This window comes from Lygodium microphyllum, chromosome 11 (assembly GCF_053477565.2).
Source record: "Lygodium microphyllum isolate KBCC chromosome 11, Lygodium_microphyllum_v1.1.10, whole genome shotgun sequence".
Taxonomy (NCBI): domain Eukaryota; kingdom Viridiplantae; phylum Streptophyta; class Polypodiopsida; order Schizaeales; family Lygodiaceae; genus Lygodium; species Lygodium microphyllum.
The window spans coordinates 130124770-130139093 of NC_141145.1; positions in this window are offsets into that span (position 1 = coordinate 130124770).

Here is a 14324-nt window from a genome sequence, read left to right on the forward strand (position 1 = left end):
CAAAGATATGTATGCTAAAGGACTATGCTTCAAATGTGGAGAGAAATGGTCACCCGATCATAAGTCCAAATGCAAGGCCAAAAATATGAAGATTAGCATGATCATCGAGGATGATTCTGATGTTGAATCTATTGAAGGAAGCTTGGCTCAGCTTGATGTCACAACAACTCAAGAAGAGGCGCATGAAAATGAAGAGAATGTCCATGATGAGTTCTATGATCCGATGGATGGGTTTCCTTTCGACCCGGGCGGTCATTATTTGGATGATTCATGGACTGATTTACATTTATCTCTATGTGCCATATCAAGTGATGCATGGAGTGGTTCAAGAGGGGATAATACCCTATGCCTTAAAGGTCAAATCAAGGGAAGGACCGCTTATATACTCATTGATACGGGAAGTACACATAGCTTCATTAATGCTAAGTCACTCAATGGGCTGAAATTGAATACGCATGAAATGCCTACATCACTCAAAATCCAAGTGGCAAATGGAAATTTTGAGAAGAGCAATCAATGCTATCCAAATGTACCTATCACCCTTTCCCCATTGTGCACTACATCGGTGAGCCTAATTGCATTAGAAATGGGTCCCATTGATATAATACTTGGCTGCAATTGGCTGAAATCTTTGGGTAGATTTACCATGGATCTCAACAACATGGAAATGGAGTTTAAATGGTGTGGACAACAAGTAACACTACATGGAGTTGAAAAGAAAAGAATGGAGATGATCAGCCCCAAGAAGGTTAAGAAAGAGATAAATGCAAAGGCATGTATGTTCACCATTCTTCTTTCCAAGATTGAAGAGGATCAGCCCTCTTCTCCTACCAACAATATGGACCCATGTCTTTGTAAATTGCTGAAAGAATATGATGATATTTTTCAGCCACTACCTCTCTTCCTCCCAAAAGAGAAGTGGATCATCCCATTGACTTGCTGCCCAATACAAAGCCCATCAACAAACCACCATATCGCCTCTCCAAAGTGGAAAGAGAAGAGGTAGAACACCAAGTCAAAGAGCTTTTGGAAATGGGTCTCATTAAGGCAAGCCAATCACCTTTTGCTTCTCCAGTCCTTCTTGTGAAGAAGAAAGATGGCTCCTTTCGAATGTGCATTGATTACCGCGATCTCAACAAGGTCACTATCAAGAATAGGTATCCAATACCTAGAATAGATGATCTCTTAGATGAATTGAAGGATGCCAAGGTGTTCTCCAAAATTGACTTGAGATCGGGATATCATCAAATACGCATGAAGGAAGGGGATGAATTTAAAACAGCCTTCAGGACGGAGAGGGGTCTTTACCAGTTTATGGTTATGCCTTTTGGGTTATCAAATGCTCCAGCCACATTCCAGTCTCTCATGAATAAGATACTTCAGCCATTGCTCTTTAAAACAGTTTTGGTATTCTTTGATGACATTTTGATCTATAGCAAGAATAAAGAAGACCATTTGCAGCATGTAAAAGAGGTCTTTGACATATTGAGGATACACAGACTGTTTGCCAAGGCCACTAAATGCTCTTTTATGACAAAGGAAGTTGAGTACTTGGGTCATATAGTGGGAGAAGATGGAATCAAAGTGGATCCTAAGAAGGTTCAGTGCGTCAAAGAATGGCCTACGCCAACCAATGCCACTTCATTAAGAGGTTTCCTTGGTTTGTCATCCTTTTACCGACAGTTTATGAAGAACTATGCTCATGTTGTAGCTCCTCTTACCGATCGGCTGAAAAAGGAGGCCTTCTTCTGGGATGAGATCGCTGACAAGAGCTTTAATGAGCTGAAGCAATTGCTTGTTTCAGCACCCATACTAGTTTGCCCTGACTTCTCCAAGACTTTTACCATTTATGCAGATGCTAGTGGTAGAGGTTTGGGGGCAGTTTTGGTACAGGAGCATGGTGTCATTGCATTTGAGAGCAGAAAATTTGATGACAAAGAGAGAGAGATGCATGTTTATGAGCAGGAGATGCTTGCTATCTTACATGCAATCAAGAAATGGCACCACTACCTCTATGGGACACACTTCAAAGTCAAAAGCGATCATAGGGTCTTGAGATATTTTCTCTCGCAGCCCAATCTTTCTCCCAAGCAAAAGAGATGGTTGGGCACTTTGCAATCATATGATTTTGAAATATCATACATGGCTGGCAAGGATAATGTGGTGGCTGATGCGTTATCAAGAATGTGGGCATGCAGTCTATCTACTGTGTCTACCATCTATAAGGATTGGATTGAAGACATTCAAGAGGAATATGTGCTTGATGAGCATGCTGCCCATATTTTACAAAAATTACAGCAAGGGTGTGATGCTGAATTTCCTAATTTTAAAGTGCATAATGGCCTCTTATGGTTTAAGGGTAAAGTGTACTTGATTCCCAGCAGTAAATTCAAGCTGAAGGTGCTTCAAGAGATGCATTCATCGCCAATGGCTGGTCACTTGGGCCTTTTCAAGACGTTTGATAGAGTTCATCAAAGCTTCTATTGGAAAGGTCTATGGAAAGATGTTAAAGAGTACGTATCTCAGTGCTTGGAGTGTCAACAAAATAAGGATTCCACTCTATTACCACCGGCTTACTTCAGCCTTTACCCATACCTACGGGCAAATGGACAGATATTTCCATGGATTTCATAACCGGATTGCCTACTACCAGTCATGGATGGAACAGTATCTATGTGGTAGTTGATAGATTGACCAAATCAGCCCACTTTATCCCAACTAAAGTCCAATTTTCAGCAAGGCAAGTTGCCGAGCAATTTATGGAAGGTGTGTTCAAACTACATGGTATGCCTATGAGAATAGTATCAAACCGTGATTCGAAGTTTATGGGCAACTTATCATTGGGTGGAAGTGTACCTTAGGCATTATTGTCATGACCCACAAGCTTCATGGGATCATTGGATCCACCTTGCTGAATTTTGCTATAATAACACGCACCACATGAGCATTGGGATGTCTCCGTTTGAAGCTCTTTATGGGTATAAAGTCCAACTTCCATCAGTTTTATTCCATGAAGACATCAGCCCACAAGCAAAGGAAGAGTTGGAAAGAATGGAGTTGCTCATGAGGCAATGCAAGGACAGCATAAGGAAAGCACAAGTGGTAATGAAGGTCTATGCAGATGAGAAAAGAAGACATTTAGACTTCAAGGTTGGAGATTGGGTATTCCGCATTATGCTTCATTAAAGGGTGGGAACAGTAAGCTTGCTCATAGGTTTTATGGGCCATACTTGATCTTGGACAAAATTGGAGAGCTTGCTTATAAACTTCAGCTACCATTTTCTACTAGAATACATGATGTATTCCATGTTTCATAGCTGAAGAAGTATGTTGGGCCCGATGTACAAGTATTGGAAGAGTTACCACCATTGGATGAGGCAGGTTTGATCATATATGAACCTGAAAGCATTATTGGAAAGAGAGAGAAAGTTCTCAGAAATCATACTCTCATTGAGTATCTCATTGAGTGGAAGAATTTGCCCATTGAAGAGTCTTCTTGGCAACCATCCACTTATGTCAGTAACTTTCCTTGGTTATTTCAGGATGATATATGATGTAGTATGCAGTGACTGTGCAGAGACAGCTTGCTGTATGAAATTTCTGCAGACAATAAAACTGTCCTGACTTCATCAAAATTTGATTTTGATGTTATGGGGTGATTCTTGGGAGTGTATACTTCGTTTCTACACCTCATATGCCTCATTTGGACCAATATATCAAAAGTTATGGCAGTTTTAGTGAATCAGCCCTGTTTGGACAGCAGCCAGTTTTCTCACAGTTTGGCATGCAAAAAGGTCTTCTTTTCATGGACAGTGCTTTCTTATCACTTGGAAGATGAATGGGCATGATTACTATCATCCTTGACTTGGATTTAGTCCATTACTTCTTGGTTTTGAGGACAAAACCATCTTCAGGACGGGATGGTTTGTCGTGAAGGAAAATACAACATTAATATTTGCACCTTGGATTAATTCTAGCCTTTGTAAATTCAGCCCTAGCCTATGTGTACATGTGTGAACAGCCCTTAAGTTTGGAAAGAGGGTTAGAACAAAAGGGACTAGAGGCCAAAGGCAAGACATCTTTTGATCATTTAATAATCTTGGCTTTACCATCTTCTTGGAGTTAGCTTCTTCTTAGCCTATGAAGCACTCAGCCATGGCCGTCATGTATTCTTGAATCCCCAACCATTAATACATGATGAGGATGTCTTGGTGCAATAAACTTGTTAATTCTTTGTTGTTGCTTAGTTAATTTTCAATTTTAGTTAGATTTCATTCCATGGTTGATTGCTTTCTTACAGCCGATTTGGGTCCAATGGTCATGAGTTAAAACATTAAAGTTAGCTTCCTCATCGATCAATGCATTGATGGTGCATGTGTGCTTGGTAGTGACAGTTATGCTTAGGTAAGATGGTTCTATGGCTTCCTCATCCTCATCGTCCATCTCAATGATAGTGGCTACTCGTACTTTGACAAGGGGTGCTAGCATTGGAGGCTCATGCAATGGGTGCATGGGAGGGAAGTACTTCTTTATGTGACTACCATTAAAGAAGCCTATGCCCTCACCTTCTAGGGTTTTGAGTTCTACGTTGCCAGTTTGGCTGATGGTTTGAACCCTAAAAGGACCTAGTTCCCCAAAACTTCATTTTCTGCTTATGACCTTTGACTGAGTACATTAGTACTAAGTCTCCCTGTTCAAAGTTGCGCTACTTGACATGCTTGTCAAACCAGCATTTGTGTCTTGCCTTCTCGCATATTAGTGCATGGGTGGCTAGAAGCTGAGTTTTCGATAAGTGTTTGAGCTCAATTAGGCATTCCATCCATGCCTCCTTCCCGTCCTGTCTCTCTTGAAGGGCTATCCTGAGGCTAGGCACAAAGAACTCTAAGAGTAGAATTGCCTCCATACCATAGGTCAACCTACAAGGGGTCCTACAGCTGTCTTGTAAGTCATGCAGTAGGCCCGCAAGGCCGCCATTAACTTGTTATCCTAGTCACTGTACGAAGTAGAGATGACCTTGGACGTTTACCAACATTTTATTTGTGGATTCATCTTGACCGTTTGCCTCAGGGTAATTAGGCAAAGATTTCCAATGGATGATTAGGAAGGAGGACAAGAGGTGAGCTATCCTTCGTTGATAAAGTGTGTGCCTTGGTCACTAACAAGTTCGATGGGGCAGCCGAAACGTGCGATCACTTGCTCCCATAAGAACTTAGTAGTGGTCTGTAGCGTCATTTTTTCTCATAGCTCGTGCTTCTGCCCATTTCATTAGATAGTCTATGGCCACAATGATGTATTTGACTTGTAAATACTATGCTGCGAGACTAATGGATATGATGAAGTCAATCCCCCATTTCTCGAAGGGTTGTCGTGTGATAATTGGGGTTAGCTCCATGTGATCCTTATGAATAGGGACCTTAGTCTATTGGCACTCATCACAATGCTTCACAAATCATGCTGCATCTCGGAAGAGAGTAGGCAACTACAGCTGGGACTGTAGCACTTTGCAGACTATTGCGTCTCCACTAAAATTTCCTCCTGTGATTCCGTCGTGTGCCTCTATGAGTACATCATGTATCTCATGCTTACACATGCATCTGCGTAGTAACCCATCTTGCCCCAACCTATAGAGTTGGCATGCTATCAACTAATAGGGTTGGACCTTCAGTATGAGCTGCCTAAGTTGGGCATTTTCTATTGGTCGTTCCAATAGTCTGTGCTCAAAGCACTTGAACTATGTCATCTATCCAATACGACATCATGTCGGCCCTAAACAAATCCCTTTTGCTAGACAAGCTAAATAGATGTACATCTAGCACTTCGTCTACAATGCCTTGCCCAGCGAATTCTCCTATGGGGATGCGAGACATATGGTCAGTCATATAATGTTGCTTCCCTTTACGCACCACCACAGAGAAGTCAAACTCCAAAAGTAGAAGTAGTCATCTAGTGATGTGTGCCCTATAGCACAAGGTTTGTTAACAAGATACAACAAGGCTTGATGGTCAACAAAGAAGGTAAAAGGCATAGCCAAAAGATAATGCCAAAATTTCTTTACAGCAAACACCATGGCCAAGCCCTCTCTCTCAGTTGTTGAGTAATTTATTTCGATCTCAATGAGTTGTCTGCTAACAAAGCTCATTGGGTAATCTAGGTTGTATTCACCAGGTTGGCACAACACAGCTCCCATGGTGAATTTTGAAGAATCAATGTGCATATGGAATGTGAGTGTCCAATCTGGAGCTTGTAGAATTGTTGCTGTGGTCAAAGCCTTTTTGAGTTCCTCATATGTGTGTTGGCATTCCTCGTTCCATTCAAATATGATCAACAGCTTGTATAGAGTCTAGCAATCAATGCATAGTCCAACACGAACCATCGATAATACCCTGTATGGCCTAAGAAGCACTAAACACCCTTATAATTAGTTGGGGATGGGAGATCAACAATGACCCTGATCTTCAAGAAATCTATGGCCATGCCATTCTTCAACACCATGTGTCCTAGGATGCATCCATGCTTCACCCAAAACTGGCACTTCAAGGGGTTCAATGAGAAACGATATAGTCGACACCATTCAAAGACCGCTCAAAGTCTGTCTAAGTGTTCTCTCCAAGTAGAGTGAACACACAAGTCATCCACGAAGACCTCTAATTCCTTCCTTGGTATGTCTTTGAATATTGTGCACATTAGTCATTGGAAGGTGGCTAGCGCATTAGTCAACCCAAAAGGCATGACTATGTAGGCAAAGACGCCCCCTTCAGTGGCGAATGCGGCCTTATGCCTATCATTAGGATGGACGTGTACCTAATTGTATCCACAAAAGCCATCCAGAAAACTATAGGCCTCTTTTCTAGTCACTCTCTCGAGCATGTGCTTCGTGTACGATAGTGGGTAATTATCTCTCTTCGTAGTTGTGTTTACCTTCTTGTAATTGACACACACTCTAATCTTTCCATTCTTCTTTAATATGATGACTATGGGGGAAACCCAGTCTGTGTGTTGAATTTCGTAGATGAATCTTGCTCCCATTAGCTTGTCAATTTCTTCTTTGATGGCGTGAGTGTGCTTTGGATTCATGGGATATGCCCGCTACTTGACCGACGTTGTGCAAAGTGTCATGGGTATGTTGTAAGTCACTACAGTCGAGTCTACCCCTTTGAGCTCTTCTAGGGACCAAGCAAAGACGTCAATATACTCTCGTAAGAGAGCAATGAGACCTGCTTCCTCTTGATTAGTCAATTCATCAGCTGTAAAGATGGGTCGTGGTGTCTCCCCTTCCTTAGCTAAATTAACCTCTTTGACCCTGGCGGGTCCCTCGATTGGTTTGCTTACTTGCCCCTATCGTTTGGCTCCCAACAAGCTCACCACCCTATCTCCTTTTTTGAATTTTGTAAATCACTTTGGTAGGTCTTATAATTTTCACTACTCTTCTTTCTGTGTTTATCGAGGCAGCTTTTCTCGTTCCTCCGCTAATCGTTGGTGTCTTAGGTGGACGGCTAGGTCCCCCTTGGTGCGTCTAGTCTTGGAAGGTCGAGGTATCTCAGGATCACTATATTTGAGCTGGGTTTCGACTTAGAATCGAAATCTCCCTCTTCGCTAGAAGAGGGAGTCGCTCCTGGTGGTTGCAGCTCGGAAGGTGAGTCTGTCCTTAGCAGTGGTGCGTCACTCGGTTGTGCTAGACCTGCCTGCTCATAGTCAATTGCGCCTATGTGCTCCAACCAAGTTCAATCGCAATCCCTCTGCATGACTCCTCTCTCCATCCTAAAGGCATTCTGTTTGCGTGGTCTGGAATCAACTTGTATTTGTTCGATTATGCATCCCCCAGTGTTGTATTATATAGTATCAATTTCCCTTTCGCTCTCATCATTGAAGGAATAGTAGTCTTCATATTCGTCATCAGTGTCCGATATCTCATCATTCTCCAACTTTTGATATGTCCCTCTTCTGGTAGATCAAGGACTAAAGCCCAATTGTACCTCAAGTTTAAATCGTGCACCTTGGACCATTGCCAATCAGGCTCGTCCAAAACATGGAGTTTGGAATGTGATAGGATTGGGTCTTCTACATAGGCTTCCAACTATCATGTAGACTGGTACTAAGGGTGTGTCCTTGGTCTTGCCAATTGTTTTTGTGGCTTGTTCGTACTCCTCATTGTCCTAGAATGGTAGGTCAATGGTGGCAAGAACGTGCATCTAGTCTCTCTCATCCTCAGGACATGAGATATCCTTGATTAAGGCCCCATAAGATTTTCTAATCTGGCCGTCACCCTTTAGCATGGTGAACATGGCATCTAGGTCAACCAGCATAGCCTTCCAAGTGTCCATCTCTACTCTTATAGCCTTCATTTGATTGCCTAAGAAGATAAGACAGTTGCCCTAGTCTTCTATGACTCTCGCATTGCACATCCATGGTTGGCCTAGCAGGATGTCGTAGTCCATCCCCTTCATGACTATAAAGTCAACAGAGAACTGGACTCCTGCGATTTCTACTAGTCAACTCTTTAATACGCCAAATGATTTTACCTTCATTTTGTTAGCCAGTGTGATATTGAATCTAGCAGCCTTGACCGTGGGTTACCCCAAGTTTGGAGCACTGCATGGCTTAGCACACTAACTCCCGCTCTCGTGTCTATGATTCCCTTTCTTGTGATATCCCCCAAAGCTTATCATTGCCAGGCCTAGCAACCTTGACATAACCTTAGTTGGAAAGAAGAGTCAAAGACGGAGGAAGGAAAGGCTAGACGCTAAGGTCACTCTTAAAATCGAAAGTGCCAGAACGCTGCCTGTTGTGGAAAGAAAGTCATTGACGCAGAGGTAGAAACGTCAGCTCCATGAACGGTTGAAAAGGGAAGTGGTAAGGTCGGGGAGTACCCCAACCCAAAGTGCCAACTCGAAGCCATCAAGAAGGTGAAGGTGTGGGTAAATGAGGTCCAAGAGCACCTAAAAGACACTAAGCCGATATTAGAAGATGAGATCGATGATCTCTCAAGCATAAGCATGCCAGTCTCTCCCCCATGACAAAAATCAAGGGATGCGATGGCACCACAAGGAATGCCTAGACAAAGTCTAAATTCTACGGGCCAGCAAACCAATCAAGGTCATTGGCCAAGAACTATAGAGTTAGCTTTCTGGCCATGAATATCATAACAGATTTTAGTGATTACACAGTTTCATGTATTTCCCTGCTTTCTGTTCTTGAAAAATGAGTATCTGTTTTGTTTTAAGTGGTGCAATAGTGTCGCAATGAATGTATTGAGAGAGGAAGATTGTTATTTTCTGTATTCAGTATGGGGGAGAGGTTCAGAACAGATTTATATTAAAAGTAAGATGGGAGTAAATTAGGGGTTGATGATTGAGCCCTTAACACTGGCGATCCTACAAATTATTCCGTTTTGGCGATGGGTAGTTGGGATTGGGAATGGAACAGGTGTTCTTCCTTCTTGAATTGAAGAATACAGGCAATCATGGATCCATGGCTAAAGGATTTTGAGCAGTGGCGCACCGACAAGGAGGAGCGTGAAATATTCGCGCAAACATTGTGCCAAGAGTTTTAGAATTAGACTACAGTAGAAGAGGAGTTTGAAGTTTACAGTCAGTAATTTTTTACCACACATTTCCCTGATTTACCTCTGGACGTAATTCGAAAGATCAGAGAAGCGGTTTGTATAGAGCAAACAAAATAGGTGGCACCCTTTGGACTGGAGTACACAGGAGGTGTCTTCAGGAAAATCTGGCATACACAGTATCTTTGGCAGTTTTGTGCAGCTTATAGGTGGAGTTATACCCCTAGACTGGTTCGAGCGAAGAGAAGAAATCGGCATGGAAATCATAGTCATTATTGTGACCATTGTGCACCTACAGGACAATGCTAACCTATTCTGATGATAGACCTGATCCCTATTTTATGTCAGCAGAGAAGTATAGAGGGGAAGGATTTGGGACATACTATACCAGATTACATGCTAAATTAGAATAGGAAGAGAAGTTGAAACAGAAGGAGCATTAGAGATCAAATAGTGGCAGTCAGGTGGATATTCTGGATATAGGGTATCTAAGTGACTAGGAAGTGCAAACAGATGAAGCTGGTCCCAATCAGGAAGTCAGAACAGATAGTTCTATTGGTCTGCAAGTACCAGTAATAACAGGAGAGGAGGAAAGAAACAGAAACAGATTTTTGGGGGCATTAGCATGGTCCCAATTACAGCAATAGACTAGAAGGAAGTTGAGGTTCCAACCATTACCTAAACCACCAATTAAAAAATAGGTTGACACAACTGTACAACCAGCACAAATGGCACAACCCCCAAATCCAACAAACCTTAGAGTCGAATTTTCCAGTTTCAAGGGTGAGTCCAAAAAGGAAGATCCTGATGCCCATGTAGCTCAGTTCAACACAAAATGGGAGGCAAGTGGACTTGGAGCTTTGTATGGTGATGATGTGAAGAAGCAGCAATTTGCTGCCACATTGGAGGGTAAAGCCATGAATTGGTTCACACAGTATGGGGTAGCCCATTTCCTTGATACACAGGCATTGCAGACAATTTTCCTGTCCAGGTTTAGAAGATGGAAAACACAAACAGATATTCTCAAAAAGTTAAAAACAATGAAACAGAAAAGGCTTCTGGCGGAGGACTATGCACAGCAATTCCTAGACCTAAATGGTAGGCTGGCACCACCTGAAAGACCAACAAATAAAATGCTGGGAGAGTAATTTTGCAATGGGCTGAGGGAAACTCTCAGAATAGCAGTAGCTAGTACAGAGATCCCTCGTGGAGCAGGAGGCTTCAATGAATTAGTAGCAGCTGGCCAGAAGGGTAGAGAAGAGACTGGGAACCACAAAACAGAGAAGGAAGAAGAAACATAGCAGAGATTCAAATTCATATAAAGATACAGATTCAGACTCGGATACAGGGTCTGAATCAGATTTAGAATTAGAGGATGCTAGCTCATATTCAGACTTTGAGGACTCAGATGATGAGGACAGGAGATCTAGAAGAAAGAGAGAGAGCAGCAGACAGAAACAGAAAAATAACAGTAAGTAAAACAAAGACAGGAAAGGAAAGGGCAAGACCAAAAATAAAGTCCAGGATCTAAACAAATAGATTGTTGCAACTTTAAAGAGCATGGGCATTTCCACTTCTACCAAAAAGGAGAAACCCTATTGTAATACCTATCAAAAACAGGGACACACTGATGCTAACTATTGCTATAACCCTAACAATAGGGCAAACCCAAATCAGCAAGCATAGAGGGCAAAGGCACCAGCTGCTAATGCAGTGCAACTTGACATGAACAAGGCAATGGATGGCCAACAAAACAGATTTCAGGGAAGAAATAATTGGGTACCACCCAATCGATAGGGACGTGATGATCCATGCAACTACTGTGTAGAGTTAGGTTATAGGCAAGGACCCAATTTCCCTTTGTGGTGTAAGCATAGAGAGGAGAAGGGTATTCCCATTATCATATATAATAAACAGAGATCACCTGCACAGACACAGCAGAATAGGCCACCACAAGCTAATGTAGTAATTGTGAAGAAAGGCAAACAGGTTAATGCAGCTTTTGTGCAGAGGCAACAGGAAGATGATTTGAATGTCTTGCATGTGCAGTGTGACTGTTCTAATTGTTTGCAGCAACAACAGAAGATTTCTGACAAGTCAGCACCTGTGTTGGTCATCACTAGATCTAGAGCACAGTATGTAGCTGATCCTGTTATTTCTCATAAAGAAATGAAAAATCCTCAATTTTGGGATAAGCAAAGAAAAGTCAGACAGGGATGTCTGAAGGAGATTCAAAGAATTCAAAAGACACACTCTGTTGGGAAACAGATACAACAACCCTTACCTGAAATACCACTGACAATACAGGAGGAAATATATCAACAAGAGACAAAGGAAGCATCATTGACAGAGGAAGTGTTGAGGAATACTACTGTGACAATGGACCAAATTCTGAGTCTAGTTCCTGAATTTAAAAGACAGGTGTTGAAGAGAAGAGTTTTAGTTATGAAGAAGAACAGTAGTATGATCCTGAAGCTTGCCAAGTTAAACCTGAGGATGTGGACTATAAGGTGCCAAAAATTACTGTGTTTTTTCAAGAACGGGAAATCGCTAGAGCATTGCTGGATGGAGGTTCAGGTGTTAACATTTTACCTGACTTTTTATATTCAAAACTGAAGCTACCTGATTTAGAAGAAGCACCCTTTCAGTTGAAAATGTCAGATCAGAGAAGGATCCAACCTTTGGGAATACTTAGGAACCAGCATATCATGGTTTTAGGCTTAACTTTTCTTATTAATTTTGTGGTACTGAAAATGGATGGAAGGGATAGTCCATACCCCATTCTATTGGGAAGGCCATGGCTAAAGCAGGCTAAAGTCAAGCAAGATTGGGGGGCAGCACAGATAACAATAAGGAAGGGAAAGAAGAAGGTACATATGAGTATGATACCAACTGCAACCTTGCCCAAAGAAGCTAGAGCATTGTATGCACAGGGTCTGAATATGGTCCAGCAAGTGGATGGTGATGAGGAGGATGCTTTCGTCAAAGTGAATGAATCAGTGGTACCTTTTTTTGACATTGATGTTGTCAGAATTTTAGAACAGTTCAAGGAGAAGAAAGTTGCTGATGTTGTACCACAACAAAGTCGGGCTATCCAGGAAACTCTTAAGGAAGAGGATATTCACGGGAAATTAAGAATTGGAAGAACACATGGCTAGGACAGCAAGAGTACAGGAAGATGACCTGTAAGATCTAAATTTGGGTACTGATCAGAATCCTCAGATGGTAAAGGTCAGTGTTCATGCAACAGGACAATTTAAAACAGATTTGGGAGAACTTTTACAAGAATTCAGGGATATTTTTGCTTGGAGCTATACTGATACGAAGGGGACAGATCCTTAGTTTTGTATGCATAGGATCAATCTTAAGAAGGATGCAGTTCCTGTTATCTCACAAAGGTATAGAATGAACCCAAATTATGCTAAAGCTGTAAAGGAGGAATTGGAAAAATTACTGAAAGTTAGATTTATGTTAAAAGTAAGATGGGAGTAAATTAGGGGTTGATGATTGAGCCCTTAACAAACCTATCCCTTTCGATGACTCATTCTTGTGCAGCATAGTATGGGGTCTAACCTATCTCATGCGAGAATCAAAGCAAGCATCTATCAATTTGGAAATACATTACTTACTACCGGTACTGTAATTGGATTTGTAGTGATGCCCTTGCCCGAGGCTTCGTTGCTGGTTGTAGAATTTCCACCCACACTTGACATTCTTTGCTTGGGGGCCATTTTCGATCTTCCGCGCTTTAAATATGATCCCCACAAGACTTGACTACCTCTTCTTCAATTAGCGGGGGCCAATTGGGGAGAAAATTATGCTTGTGGGGTGGAGATTAATCCTACAGGAAAGGGAAAAAGGGATGTGTGGGGCCACCGTGTAAGGAGGGGAAAAGAAGGAAAACCCTGGAATATTCTTCCTCTCTCTCTCTCTCTCTCTCTCTCTCTCTCTCTCTCTCTCTCTCTCTCTCTCTCTCTCTCTCTCTCTCTCTCTCTCTCTCTCTCTCTCTCTCTCTCTCTCTCTCTCCCTCTTTCTCTCTGTCACACACACTCTCTCTCTCCTACTCCCTCTCCCTCTATCAACCGGCAGCAAGGGGGGAGAAAAAAATAAGGTGGTCTTTCTTCGCTTAAGGAGGGGGGGTTTATAGGGGGGAGGGTACTACTAGGGGGAGGGGGGAGGGGGGAGAGGGGGCATGACACGGGGCCCCTCCTCTTACCTCTTATTTAAGTAGCCAATTTGGCCTGTTGCCATGCGTTCAGCACTTTTGGCGGAAGAAAAGGTAGTGGGAGGGGAGAGAGGTGGAACACGTGTGCCCCTCCCCCCCTTCGTCATCACCGTCGTTGTCATCTTCTTCCTCTTCTACGTTATCATCTACTCCCTCTTCCCTTGTCGTGCCATCGCCTCCTTCCCTGATGTCATCTACTCCTCCACATCAACCGTTACTGGAGCTCCCCCTCCCTTCGCCAGCTGGCGGCGTCGACCAAGGGGCGTTAAAAAATATTTGATTAATTTGATAAAAAGGTGGGTTCCTATGCACAAAGTGTGGGGATATTATAGCTGGCTTATAGGGTTTTTTGATGCGCTATGCTGTTCAGCTTGATTAGGGTCGATTTGGGGTATTACAACCATCCCACAGCACCAGACACGTCAAGTTTGTGGAAATGCACTGAGGCACGATTCCTGGCTATTCGACCACAATTTCTAGGTTTGTAACTACCTGTGAGGCATTCTGTGGGTTTGTCCAACGTCGATCACACTCTTCGTT